General features: G+C 42.4%; 1 pseudogene; it reads right to left on the bottom strand.

The window, feature by feature from the left end:
- Positions 1-11,853: 11,853 nt before the first annotated feature.
- Positions 11,854-13,118, bottom strand: LOC141069435 (polymerase delta-interacting protein 3 pseudogene; annotated as a pseudogene).
- Between the last annotated feature and the right edge of the window lie 777 nt (positions 13,119-13,895).

Genomic DNA, 13,895 nt, shown 5'->3' with positions numbered 1-13,895 from the left:
TCGTTTTATCCATTCTCTGAAGGTTTAGTTTCTCCATTTTTGTTGCTGTAAGATACATTTTTGTAATTGGGATGGGCTGTCATGAAACCAGACTGTTTCCATCAGGTGCAAGATAAGGGAGGCGGGGGGTGTAGAACTCTGAAGAATATGCCATTATACTATTTCCTATTTGGATACGGACATATATGTAGTTTCCGGTTTTCTTGCAATATTATTGGCTTATAAAGTGAAATGATGCTATTGGTGGTTGAGAACTTTGCATAATTAAGCAAAAGATTATAAAAAGAAGTGACTAAAATAAAGGGGACTAGTGATCTGCCTTGATCCTCCCGTACAGAGACCCCATCTCCGTGTGGTCATTTGAGTTGCTAGCAACACTCTGTGGAATAATTTGGTCATCACTGGGTCAACCGTGAAGGGTTAATTTAGCCCTCCCTCAATAGCTACCCCGACACCATTAAAAAAATATTGCAGGATAATAATGCAGCAGATGATACACAGCAAGCTGTGGTGTTATACCATTAAAAATGTTGCAGGATGATAATGTAGCAGATGATAGACAGCAAGCAGTAGTGTTATACCATTAAAAATGTTGCAGGATGATAATGCAGCAGATGATAGACAGCAAGCAGTGATGTTATACCTGAAGAGTGGAGAGGAGATGGATGCTAATTCCCTGCTGATGAATTAACTGCAGCTTCTGGATACTTAGCTGCAGTTATACTTTGCTGCAGGACACGTGCTGCCCCCACACATGACTTATATTCGAGTATATACGGTATATATGCTTACTGGTGGAACTGAAACATTACATGTATTTTGATATTGGAGAATAAACTTTTTCTATTGAAGTGTTGCCATTTGTTACTTACTATGTCAAGTCAATGTAAAAGTTTGAGCACCCCTGGTCAAAATTACTGTTATTGTGAACAGTTAAGAAAGTTTCAGATTGCCTTTGTATTTTAGGCAAAAAAAAGTTGTCGTTTTTACACTTTAAAAATTCCAAAAAGGAAAATGGGCTGATGCATAAGTTTGCAGTTTGTTGGAGATTTGTGTGCTCAGATAACTTTGACTGAGGTTTTGTTTCTTAACCCCTTAACCCCCAAGGGTGGTTTGCACGTTCATGACCGGGCCAATTTTTACAATTCTGACCACTGTCCCTTTATGAGGTAATAACTCTGAAACGCTTCCATGGATCACGGTGATTCTGACAATGTTTTCTAGTGACATATTGTACTTCATGCTAGTGTAAAAATTTAATTCATATAACTTGCGTTTATTTGTGAAGAAAATGGAAATTTGGCGAAAATTTTGAAAATTTTGCAATTTTCCAACTTTGAATTTTTATGCCCTTAAATCACAGAGATAAGGCACGCAAAAAACTTAATAAGTAACATTTCCCACATGTTTACTTTACATCAGCACAATTTTGGAACCAACATTTTTTTTTTTTTAGGAAGTTATAAGGGTTAAAATTGATCAGTGATTTCTCATTTTTGCAACACCATTTTATTTTTATGGACCACATCACATTTGAAGTCACTTTGAAGGGTCTATATGATAGAAAATACCCAAAAGTGACACCATTCTAAAAACTGCACCCCTTAAGGTGCTCAAAACCACATTCAAGAAGTCTATTAACCCTTCAGGTGCTGCACAGGAATTTTTTGAATATTAAAAAAATGAACATTTAACTTTTTTTCACAAAAAAAATACTTCAGGTTCAATTTTTTTTATTTTACCAAGGGTAACAGGAGAAATTGGACTGCAAAAGTTATTGTGCAGTTTGTCCTGAGTATGCTGATACCTGATATGTGGGGGGAACCACTGTTTCGGCGCAAGGTAGAGCTCAGAAGGGAAGAAGCGCTGTTTGACTTTTACAATGCAAAGTTGGCTGGAATTCAGATCGGACGCCATGTCACGTTTGGAGAGCCCCTGATGTACCTAAACAGTGGAAACCTGCCACAAGTGACCCCATTTTTGAAATTAGACCCCCCAAGGAACTTATCTAGATATGTGGTGAGAACTTTGAACCCACAAGGGCTTCACAAAAGTTTATAACGTACAGGGATACAATTAAAAAATCATATTTTTTCCACAAAAATGATCTTTTCACCCCCAATTTTTATTTTCCCAAGGATAATAGGACCCTAAAAGTTTTTGTGCAATTTGTCCTGAGTACGCTGATACCTCATATGTGCGTGTAAACAACTATTTGGGCACATGGCAGCGCTCAGAAGGGAAGCAGCTCCATTTGACTTTTTTGGCTGGAATTGAGATCGGACACCATGTCGCGATTGGAAATCCCCTGATGTACTAAAACAGTGGAAACTCCCCACAAATGATACCATTTTGGAAACTAGACCCCCCCAAGGAACTTATCTAGATGTGTGGTGAGCACTTTGAACCCCCCAGTGCTTCACAGAAGTTTATAATGCCCGGGCGTGAAAATAAAAAAATCTTATTTTTTCCACAAACATGATTTTTAGTAACCAATTGTTTTATTTTCCCAAGGGTACCAGGAGAAATTGGGCACCAAAAGTTGTTGTCCAATTTGTCCTGAGTATGCTGATACCCCATATGTGGGAGAAAACTACTGTATGGGCACACGTCAGGGCTCGGAAGGGAAGTAGTGATGTTTTGGAATGCAGACTTTGATGGAATGGTCTGCGGGTGTCATGTTGCTTTTTTGGAGCCCCTGATGTACCTAAACAGTGGAAACCCCCCACAAGTGACCCCATTTTGGAAACTAGACCCCCACGGAACTTATCTAGATGTGTGGTGAGCACTTTGAACCCCCAAGTGCTTCACAGAAGTTTATAACGCCCGGGCGTGAAAATAAAAAAAAAAATTTCCACAAAAATGATATTTTTGCCCCCAATTTTTTATTTTCCTAAGGGTAACAGGAGAAATTGGACCCCAAAAGTTGTTTTGCAATTTGTCCTGAGTAGGCTGATACCCTATATGTGGGGGTAAAACACTATTTGGGCGCATGGCAGAGCTTGGAAGGGAAGGCGCACCATTTAACTTTTTCAATGCAGAATTGGCTGGAATTGAGATCAGACGCCATGTTGCATTTGGAGAGCACCTGATGTGCCCAAACAGTGGAAACCCCCCAATTATAACTCCAACCCTAACCCCAACACACCCCTAACCCTAATCTCAGCCCTAACCCTAGCCCTAACCCTAGCCCAAACCCTAGCCCTAACCCTAACCCTAATGGGAAAATGGAAATAAATACATTTTCTTTTAATTTTATTATTTTTCCCTAACTAAGGGGGTGATATCGGGGGGTTTGAGTTACTATTTATAGCGGGTTTTCATTTTTGGCAGCTGTCGTACGCTAAAAGACGCTTTTTATTGTAAAAATAGTTTTTGCATCACCACATATTGAGAGCTATAATTTTTCCATATTTTGACCCACAGAGTCATGTGAGGTCTTATTTTTTGCGGGACAAGTTGATGTTTTTATTGGTATCATTTTTGGGCACGTGACATCTTTTGATCGCTTTTTATTCCGATTTTTAGGATGCAGAATGAACAAAAACCAGCGTTTCATAAATTTCTTTTGGGGGGTGCGTTTACACCGTTCCGCGTGCGGTAAAATTGATAAAGTGCTTTTATTCTTCGGGTCAGTATGGTTACAGTGATACCTCATGTAGGTTTTTTTTATGTTTTGGCGCTTTTATGCAATGAAAACAATTTTATATAAAAAATAATTATTTTTGCATCGCTTTATTCTGCGAGCTATAACGTTTTTATTTTTTTGCTGATGATGCTGTATGGTGGCTCGTTTTTTGCGGGACAAGATGACGTTTTTAGCGGTACCATGGATATTTATATGCGTCTTTTTGATCGCGCGTTATTGCACTTTTTGTTCGGCGGTATGATAATAAATTATTTTTTGCTTCGTTTTTTATTTTTATTTTTTAAAGGGTTCGCTAAAGGGGTTAACTAATGGGATAGTTTTATAGGGCAGGTCGTTACAGACGCGGCGATACCAAATATGTGTACGCTTATTGTATTTTTTTTTTATTTCCAAAAAATGAATTTATTTGGGAATATTTTTTTTTTTAATTTATTTAGTGATTTTTCTAAAAATTATTTTTACACTTTTTTTTTTTTTTACTTTATTACATTGTACAAGGGGGGACATAACTGTCATGTGACAGATCGCTGATCTGTCACATCACAGATCACTGTGACAGATCAGCGATCTGTCACAGGCACTGCACAAGGCTTCCTCCTTGCCTGCGCTTTGCAGGCATGAGGAAGCCAGCTCCCTGCAGGCCCCCGAAGGTCCCCATCGCCATCTTGGATTCGGGGACCTGCAGGGATGGAGCCCCCTGAAGCAGCGCTGCACATTGCGCTGCTGTGGGGGGCTCAGGGAAGCACGGATGGAGCCCCCTCCCTGACAATGCTTCCCTTTAACCCCTGGTACACCGTGATCGTGTTTGATCGCGGTGTGCAAGGGGTTAACGTGTCGGGGCGGTTGTGTCGGGTGTCAGCTGTGATAATCAGCTGACACCCGGCCGCGATCAGCGGCGCTCACCACGTGGGCGCCGCTGATCGCTGTGACGTACTATCCCGTCCCTGGGTATTAAGTCCAAGGGCACATGGACGGGATAGTACGTCACATGACAGAAAGGGGTTAATTAGCACGCTAGCCTGTAATGATTTGTTCACTATCATCGTTAGTAAAGGCCAGGTGATGTAAAGCCCAGCTTCCTCTAACCTTATGCCAAAGCACAGCAGCATCGGACCATGGGACAGAACACGTGCTACCGACACCGAAGATTGTGGGCCCTGGTTCAATCAGGGTTGCTCTCACCTTCTACTGCAGTTCCTGTACCGCCTCCTCCTCCTCCTCTTCCTCACCCTCCATCTCAAAAATGTTAACATCAATCGCAAGTTGGAAGCACTGCAATACTGCCTTGGCCAAACGACAGCAAGCTGTGTTGAAGCTAATATGCTTAGTTAACAAATCGCACATCGCCGATGAGTTGTTGAAAGGTATAACAGACCAGACTGATTTGTGGCTATCGCACTTGAACCTACACACACACGTACAATGCCTGACACATGTGCTCAACTTAATGATTCAGTGGTTTCTGAAAACCTAACCAGATCTGCCTGAGCTACCTGTGAAAGAATGACACGTGTGCCCATTTCCGCAAGTCGGCTACAGCTGCTGCCATCCTGTCAGTGCTGCAGCAGTGTTTGCAACTTTCCAGCCCACCAATTGGTGTGCAACATCACCTCAAGTTGGAACTCAATGTTACATATGTTGGCAATGTTATGTGAGCAGCAAAGAGCAGTAGATGAATACCAACTATACCATACAAGTCGGTATTCCAGTCAGCCTCCGCACGTAAGAGTTGATGAGTAGGCATTGATGTCTGACATCTGGGTAGTTCTCCCAAACATTGGGAACTCAACCAAGATAGCGAGCGGCGATGATGTCATAATCAGAGTCACCATCCCACTTCTCTGTCTACTGAAATTCTCGCTGCTCAAAATTAAAGAGGAGGCATTGCAGGTGGAGCAAGTTGAGATAGAGCAAGAACCTATACTGGGTGATGCTACACCTCATCTCATCTTCTCAACACATATTGGGTGATAATAAGGAGAAGGAGGAACAGGAGTGGGTTGCCTGCACTACAGACGGTAGTATCCACATCACTTTCATACCATCTCTTCAGAGGGGATGACCTAAAGATGAGGAGGAGGGATGAGGAGGACAACATGGACAGTCACTCTCTTGGTAGGGACAGGGAAGTCTTGGCTGTTGGCAGTCTGGCACACATAGCTGAGTTTATGATCTTCTGTCACTCTCATGACCCTCGCATTGTACACATGTTGACCAACACTAATTACTGGTTGGTCATCCTTCTAGACCCACATTACAAGGAGAACTTTACATATCTCCTTCCCGTGGTGAAGAGGTCTAATAAAATGTTGCAGTACCCGGAGGCCCTAGTTGAAGAATTATTTAAAAAATTCTCATCTGACAATGCTGGCGGCGGAGGTCACAGTTCCTTGGACAACCAAGGAGTGGAGACTAGGAAGACACATAACAGAGGCAGGAGAACACTCTCAAAGGTCTTGGACAGTTTTCGCAGACATTCCCAGCACCCAGGCCCTGATGCTTGGAGTACTCTGACAATGAGGGGAGGAGTACCTTGCCAACCGTATGAGCATCTTCTGTGATTCCTCTGTGCCTTACAACTGTTGGGCATTCAAGCTAGACATGTGACATGAATAGTCTCTCTGTGCCTTGGAGGTCCTGGCCTGCCCTGCCACTAGCGTTTTGTCAGAGCGAGTTTTTAACTCTGCTACAGGTATTATAACCGATAAGCACATCCACCTGTCAACTGAAAATGCTGACAGGCTGACTCTTATCAAAATGAACAAGGGCTGGATTGGGACAGACTTCTGTACACCACCGGATGACAGAATCAAGTGTTTTTTTCTGATATATTTTCATACACTCCTTCCAGTCAAACATGGGTAAACACTTCAACATTTTGTCTTTTTTTGCCTTACCCTCCTCCATCTCCTCCACTGCCATATCAACAGGGTGATCACGCTACTCTTGCTATTCATTTTTTAAAGGTATTTATGATGCCCGCATTAACAATTTTTAGAAGCTGACCTTGAACATTCTTTTATATATACAGTTGAACATTCTTTTATATATACAGTTGTGTGAAAAAGTGTTTGCCCCCTTACTGATTCCTATTCTTTTGCATGTTTGTCACACTTTAATGTTTCAGATCACCAAATAAATTTAATTATTAGACAAAGATAACACCAGTATGCACAAAATGCAGTTTTTAAATGAAGGTCTTTATTATTAAGGAAAAAAGAAATCTTAGTATACAGGGCAATGTGTGAAGAAGTGATTGTCTCCTAAACCTAATAACTGGTTGGGCCAACCTTGGTAGCAACAACAGCATTCAAGCATTTGCGATAACTGTCAATTAGTTTTTTACAATGTTCTAGAGGAATTTTGGCCCACTCTTCTCTGCAGAATTTTGTAATTCAACCACATTGGAGGGTTTCCGAGCATAAACCACCTTTTTAAGATCATGCCACAGCATTTCAACCGGATGAAGGTCAGGAATTTGACTAGGCCACCCCAAAGTCTTAATTTTTGTTTGTCATCAGCCTTTCAGAGTTGAACTTGGTGGTGTGTTTTGAATCGTCCTGCTGCCTAACCCAAGTGCTCTTCAGCTTGAGGTCACAAACAGATGGCAGGACAGTTTCCTTCAGGATTTTTTGGTAGATAACAGAATTCATGGTTCCATTAACTACAGCAAGTTTTCCAGGTCCTGAAGCAGCAAAACAACTGGAAACCATCACACTGCCTACACCAATTTTTAAAGATGGTATGATATTCCTTTTCTGAAATGCTGTGTTACTTTTATGCCACATGTAATGGAACATACACCTTTCAAAAAGTTCAACTTTTGTGTCATCAGTCCACAGAGTATTTTTTCCAAAAACCTTGAGGATCATCAAGATGTTTTCTGGCACAACTGAGATGAGCCCTTATGTTCTTAATGCTGAGCAGTAGTTTTTGTCTTGGAACACTGCCATGCAGGCCATTTTTGCCCAATCTCTTTCTTATGGTGGAGTCATGAACACTGAAGATAACTGAGGCAAGTAAGGGCTGCAGTTCTTTGGATATTGTTGTGGGGTCTTTTGTGAACTCTTGGATGAGTCGTTGAAGTGCTCTTTGGGTGATTTTGCTCTGTTAGCCACTCCTGGGAAGGTTGACCACTGTTCCATGCTTTCGTCATTTGAGGATAATGGATCTCAATGTGGTTCACCGAAGTCCAAAAGCTTTAGAAACCTTTTCGAGATTGTTAGAGCTTATTTACTTTGTTTCTCATTTATTCCAGAATTTCCTTGGATTGTGGAATGTCTAGCTTTTGAGGAACTTTGGCTTACTTCACTTTGTCAGGCAGGTCCTATTTAAGTGATTTATTGATTGAGAACACGTGTGGCAGTAAACAGGCCTGTGTGTGACTAGAAAATTTGAACTAAGCATCCCAAAGATCTGATAAACCACAGATAATTTATGTTTTAAGGAGGGGGGCAATCACTTTTTCACACAGAGCCCTATAGGTTTGGATGGTTTTTCTCCTCAATGATAAAGACCTTCATTTAAAAACTGCTTTTTGTTTTTACTTGTGTTATCTATGTCTAATATTTGAATTTGTTTAGTGATCTGAGACTTTTAAGTGTGAAAAACTTGCAAAAAAATAGGAAATTATGAAGGTGGCAAACACTTTTTCACATAACTGTTTATGTATACCCCCAATGTTAAATGTTTTTCAACCCATGGCACTTAGTGAATGGGCATGACCAGTCTAGGATAACCACTCCTTGTTAATGGGAAAAAAATGTTTGAAATTGCACCAAGATATCAGAATGGATGGCACAGCTGAGCAAACTCCAGGAATAATTTCTTTGACTTGGCACTGATTCAGAGATTTCGGGTGCCACACCGGAAAAATGCAGCAAATCACCATATACAGTAAATAAAGCAGCTTCAGCCACTCACCATCCCAAAATATTCCTTTGATCGGTAAAATGCAAGAACAGCATGGAGGCAAAAAAGTGGAGACGCACTAGACGACAGCGGTTTCGCACACACAAGCGCTTCTACAGGTCTAAGAGGCCTTTTTAAAGGGACAATTGATTAAGTAAGTTGAAAGGGACCAATGATCAAGTGAGCTGAATGGCCGGGAGGTCTACATAAAGGGACAGTCGATCGAGTGAGCTGAGAGGCTAGGAGGCCTACTTAAATAGATGGTCAATCTAGTGAGCTGAAAGCCTAGGAGGCCTACATAAAGGAACCGTTAATCAAGTGAGCTGAAAGGTCAAGAAACCTAGAGGCCTGCTTAACGGTATGGAAGGGACTTGAGCTCCACTCTTGGAGGCCAGTGAATTCTTCATATAGTTTGGTTTAGAATTTAGCTAACATTGTGCTTTAGATTGTATTGTACAAGTTATTTGTCTATGTCAAAACAATAAGTCAAAGTATTGTATAACAGCTTAACATTTTGTCATTTGCAAACTACTATTTGCTAGACTTTGTATCTTTGGTTATTTGAATTGTAAATAGTTAAAGGGATTGTCCACAACTAGGACAACCCCATATTGAACTAAATGTTTAGCCCCAATAAAACAAAAAAAACTATACTCACCTCCTGTGCTGGCGCTGCTTCAGCTTTGTCAGCACTCATGGTCCGACAGCTCTTGTGTGCTGTTGTGACAAGTCATGCCCGGTGCCCAATCAGTACTGGCATCACTGTCTCCGCCTTCGCGCAGATTGAATATGAAGAGGAAGTCAGGGATCAGGTATTTTCTTGGGAAATATGGTAAGGAACATGCTTTACTGTAATGACTTGTATATAAGGCAAAATAAATAACCAAAAACAAAAATGATCCTCCACACCTTGGGCTACGTTCACACGTAGAGGTTTTGATGCATTTTTTAACTTTAGCATTGCTTTCAACCAAGAGAAATGCATTCACTGGGAAATGTAATTTTAACATTTAACAACCTAAGGCTACTTTCACACGTCCGTCGGTGGCATTCCGGCTCCGTGCGGCAAAAAGATGGAGTGCCGGATCCAGCCGTAAATGGAGGGACCGGAAGTATATGCGGCACATCTTAACGGCGCCTGACACAGCTATGTTGCGGAGTCGCCGGGGAAGAAAAGGATCCACGAGCCAGTGAACAGGGTATGAAAAAGAGAGAACGGGGTATGAAAGAGAGAGAGAGAGAACGGGGTATGAAAGAGAGAGAGAACGGGGTATGAAAGAGAGAGAGAACGGGGTATGAAAGAGAGAGAGAACGGGGTATGAAAGAGAGAGAGAACGGGGTATGAAAGAGAGAGAGAGATATCCGGGCATGCGCACAGGGTAAAACCGTGCATGCGGTGGCCGGATCAGGTAGAAGCCTGATCCGGCGGCCGGAATGTGCCATAGCGTAACATTGTCCCGCAGAGCCGGCCATGTCCGGCTTTTTTCGCCGGACAAAAAAACGCTGCAGCACCCGTCCTGTCCGGCCGCCGGACAGAGGAATTCAGCCGGATCCAGTAAAAACCGGAACAAACGGAAGCACATGCGGCGCGATCCGGCGCATGTGCTTCTCAATGACAAAAAAACGCATCCGGCGGTAAAAAAAAACGGATCCGTTTTTTTACACACATGCCGGATTGTGCCTGACGGCACAAACCGGATGTGTGAAAGAGGCCTTATTTAGCCAAGTGGTGTGCAGCACAACATCAGACACATCCTGTTTCATTTGTGAAGTAGAGACACTGAAAGTCACAAAGTCTATTTTTAACTTTTTATAGGGCCATCAGGCAGCCTTTACTGAAAGGGCCAGCAGTTGGCCCTCACTATTCTTAGAGAGCCATCAGCCAGCTACGCTTTGTTGTTCCCATTATTAAACAGTTGGTCTCCTATACTGTTATTGCGCATGCAGTGTGTCACGTGGACCCGTCCTGTGTGACACGACCCGCAGGCCACTAACTAAGACAACAAGACAAGGCACGTGTAACTGTCCTGTGTGACACGACCCGCAGGCCGGTAACTAAAATGACAAGACACGGGGGAAGGGAAAACAGTTACAACGGTGGGCCCTGCGATAGGGAACGGGGACGTGGAGACCTTCTGCACTCCCCTGAGCCAGTCTCTACACTCCTAACAGTCCCTATACAGGTTCCGCACCTGTCGCCGAGCTGGAACCTAAGAACCCTAGCTCACCCTGCACCTATCCCTTGTAGGGAGCTGGGTGGTGCAGGCACTGGCCCCGCCGCTGTACTAATACACACCAAGGAAAAATACAAACAGGGAAACACCACTTAGCTTTGCTCTGTTGCTCTTGCTCCCAGCAACAGAGTCAACCACCATTATGCAACTTTCCTCCTGAATAGCTGCCACCAAGCTCTGTCAGTGCTGCAAGGAAATCCTCTCTGACTCCTTCCACACCAGGACTCTGACTGAGCTGCCAGGAACTCTCTCTCTCCTTCCTTCACCTGTCTTGGTTGGAAATGAGCAATATCACCAACAGTGATTGCAACACCTGACACTCTTTTATAGCAGAGCCAGGCAATCACACCTGCTTTATAATCACATGCACTAAACTTAAGAAACCAGAGTGCAATGATCCTAACGGCCCGGCCACCGGGGGCAAAACAAGAACTGAAATCACCACAGTGCAATGACCCTAATGGCCACTGGGGGCAAAACTATCTTTAAGCACCACAGCTTAAGGAAAAAAAAAGGTTACTAGTGCATTTTATCTGTCATGATCCAGCATAGATCATGACACAGTGAGTGGCAGGGTAGCCCAAAATTTGGATGCATCATATTACTCCTTTGAAGAGACATACAGGAGGGCCTCTTGAACACAATGTTCCTATTTTTAGGAAGTGGGTCTCCCATAGTGTTTGTTAATGCAGCGAATGAAAGGGCTGCAAAAATTTGGAGGTACCTCACTACCCCTTTGAAGAGACGTACAGGAGGGCCTCCTGAAAACAATGTTCCTATCATTAGGAATTGGGTCTCCCATAGTTTTTGCCTATTCAGTGAATGCAAGGGCTGCCAAAAATTTAGAGGCACCCCAATGCCCCTTTCAGGAGACATAGAGGAGGTCCTAATGGCAATGATAAAGGTCTAGCCGAAACGCGTCTTGCCATGTGCTTTACAGCAGTAATTTTTCCTATTTCTGCCTATATCTATAATATGCTGCTATGGAAAAATATTTTTAATCTACGTTTGAAATAAAGAAAAAGATTTTTTAAGTACTTCAAACTTGGCTCGCTGGATTTATCTCCTTTTCGCAATTATTGAGGGTTTAAAGAGTGCTTTTAAGATAGTATCAGGATCAACTTCAGCTGGAGGATTTGAATCAACACTGGAGGAGGAGGAGGTTGTGTTTCTTCTAGATTCACCTTCCTTAATTGATGGGGTGTCACTTAATCTTTGAAGGATAGTCTGGTCTGATTTTATTACACTACCATTCAAATGAAAACTGAATTTCATTGGTTGTCCATCTAGGTATGCATCTTCCTTTCTTATAAACACTACCTCAGCAACTCTGTAACTCACTCAACAAGTGGGCGAGCTTCAAGGCACCGTATACACATAAAAGCTACATGATATCTTCCTCTGTGACTCTTGAATGCAAATTATTAACAGTCATTTTTTTGCCTTCTAAAGTGCTAAAGACAGACTCTTTTGGAGACGAACCTACTGAAGAACTGTCCTCTTTTGTGACAAGTGTCCATGACACATTGGTTAGACCCTTTGTTTGCAATAAAGGTGTTGTAGTCTCGTGCTGAGTAGACATGGGAGCTCTGTATGCCTCATTCTGTATCACTTTAGTAAGAGGTAAAGAGTGCCCAAGAGAAAATTATTATCCAGACATTCCTGGCCTTTTTTTCACACTGTTGGCAGCTGTGATTTTCATCTTCTTGGTGGGAATGTGGGAAAGTTGCAAGTCATCATCAATACCATCATCGTCCATATCTTGTAAAGAGGAAATCTTTGGTTTCCCTGGTTCATGGTTAACAACGTTTATTCACATTCCTTTAACATTGTTCATTACACCTGAAGAAATAGTTTTTGGCTGTGAAATTGGTAATGGTAATATTTGGGGCTGAAGATGAAGAACCTTGTGCCACAGGTGAACTGATAGTTACAGCAGGTGCATTCCTCTTCAAACTTAGTTTTTCACAAGCATCCATCAGTTTGGTTGGTTGTCCTCCAACACTGATTTGCTGCTTTCTAGAATTCAGCATCTCATGAGCATTTTGCCTTTTACCCTTTATACGGAAACATGTGTTTTTGGCAACCAGTTTTTTATGGGCATCTTTTATGCCTAGCTTGAGACGTGCATGTGTTACAGCTATCTTCTGACGGGCATCAAACACATTCTGGTAATAGGACATGGGTAAACGACTAACAATTGTAGGCTGGATTCTGGATCTCATACCTCCCATAGCCCCCCTGTTATTAATCCTGTACTTTCCCATTCCCGCCATCACCATGCCCCTTTTTCTGATCACTTCATCCAATGACACGTACGCCATATTTCTACTACAAACCTGCACCTTACCAGCAGCAACTGTGTAGGAAGCCACATTATTGTTTTCAAGGATGTTTATGATGTGTTTCTGTGAAGCACTTGGGGGTTCAAAGTGCTCATCCCTCATCTAGATAAGTTCTTTAAGGGGTCTAGTTTCCAAAATGGTGTCACTTGTGGAGGTTTTACAATGTTTAGGCACATCAGGGGCTCTCCAAACGCGACATGGCGTCCAATCTCAGTTCCAGCCAATTCTGCATTGAAAAAGTCAAACGGTGCTCCTTCCATTCTGATCTCTGCCATGCACCCAAACAGTGGTTTACTGCCACATATGGGGTATGGGCATACTCAGGACAAATTGCACAACAACGTTGGGGGGTCTAATTTCTCCTGTTACCCTTGTAAAAATAAAAATTTGGGGGCGAAAATATCATTTTTGTTGAAAAAAATGATTTTTTATTTTCACGGCTCTACTTTATAAACTTCTGTGAAGCACTTGGAGGTTCAAAGTGCTCACTACATATCTAGATAAGTTTCTTAGGGGGGTCTAGTTTCCAAAATGGGGTCACTTCTTGGGGGTTTCCACAATTTAGGCACATTAGGGGCTCTCCAAATGCCACATGGCGTCCAATCTGAATTCCAGCCAATTCTGCGCTGAAAAAGTCAAACAGCGCTCTTTCCCTTGCGAGGTCTGCTGTGCGCCCAAAAAGTGGTTTACTCCCACATATGGGGTATTGCCGTATTCAGGAGAAATTGCACAACAAATTTTGTGGTTCATTTTCTC

Source organism: Dendrobates tinctorius, unplaced genomic scaffold (assembly GCF_039654945.1).
Source record: "Dendrobates tinctorius isolate UK_male_01 unplaced genomic scaffold, ASM3965494v1 ptg000263l, whole genome shotgun sequence".
Classification (NCBI taxonomy): Eukaryota; Metazoa; Chordata; class Amphibia; order Anura; family Dendrobatidae; genus Dendrobates; species Dendrobates tinctorius.
The sequence above is the reverse complement of the archived record's forward strand: the minus strand, read 5'-3'. Positions and strand labels throughout refer to the sequence as shown.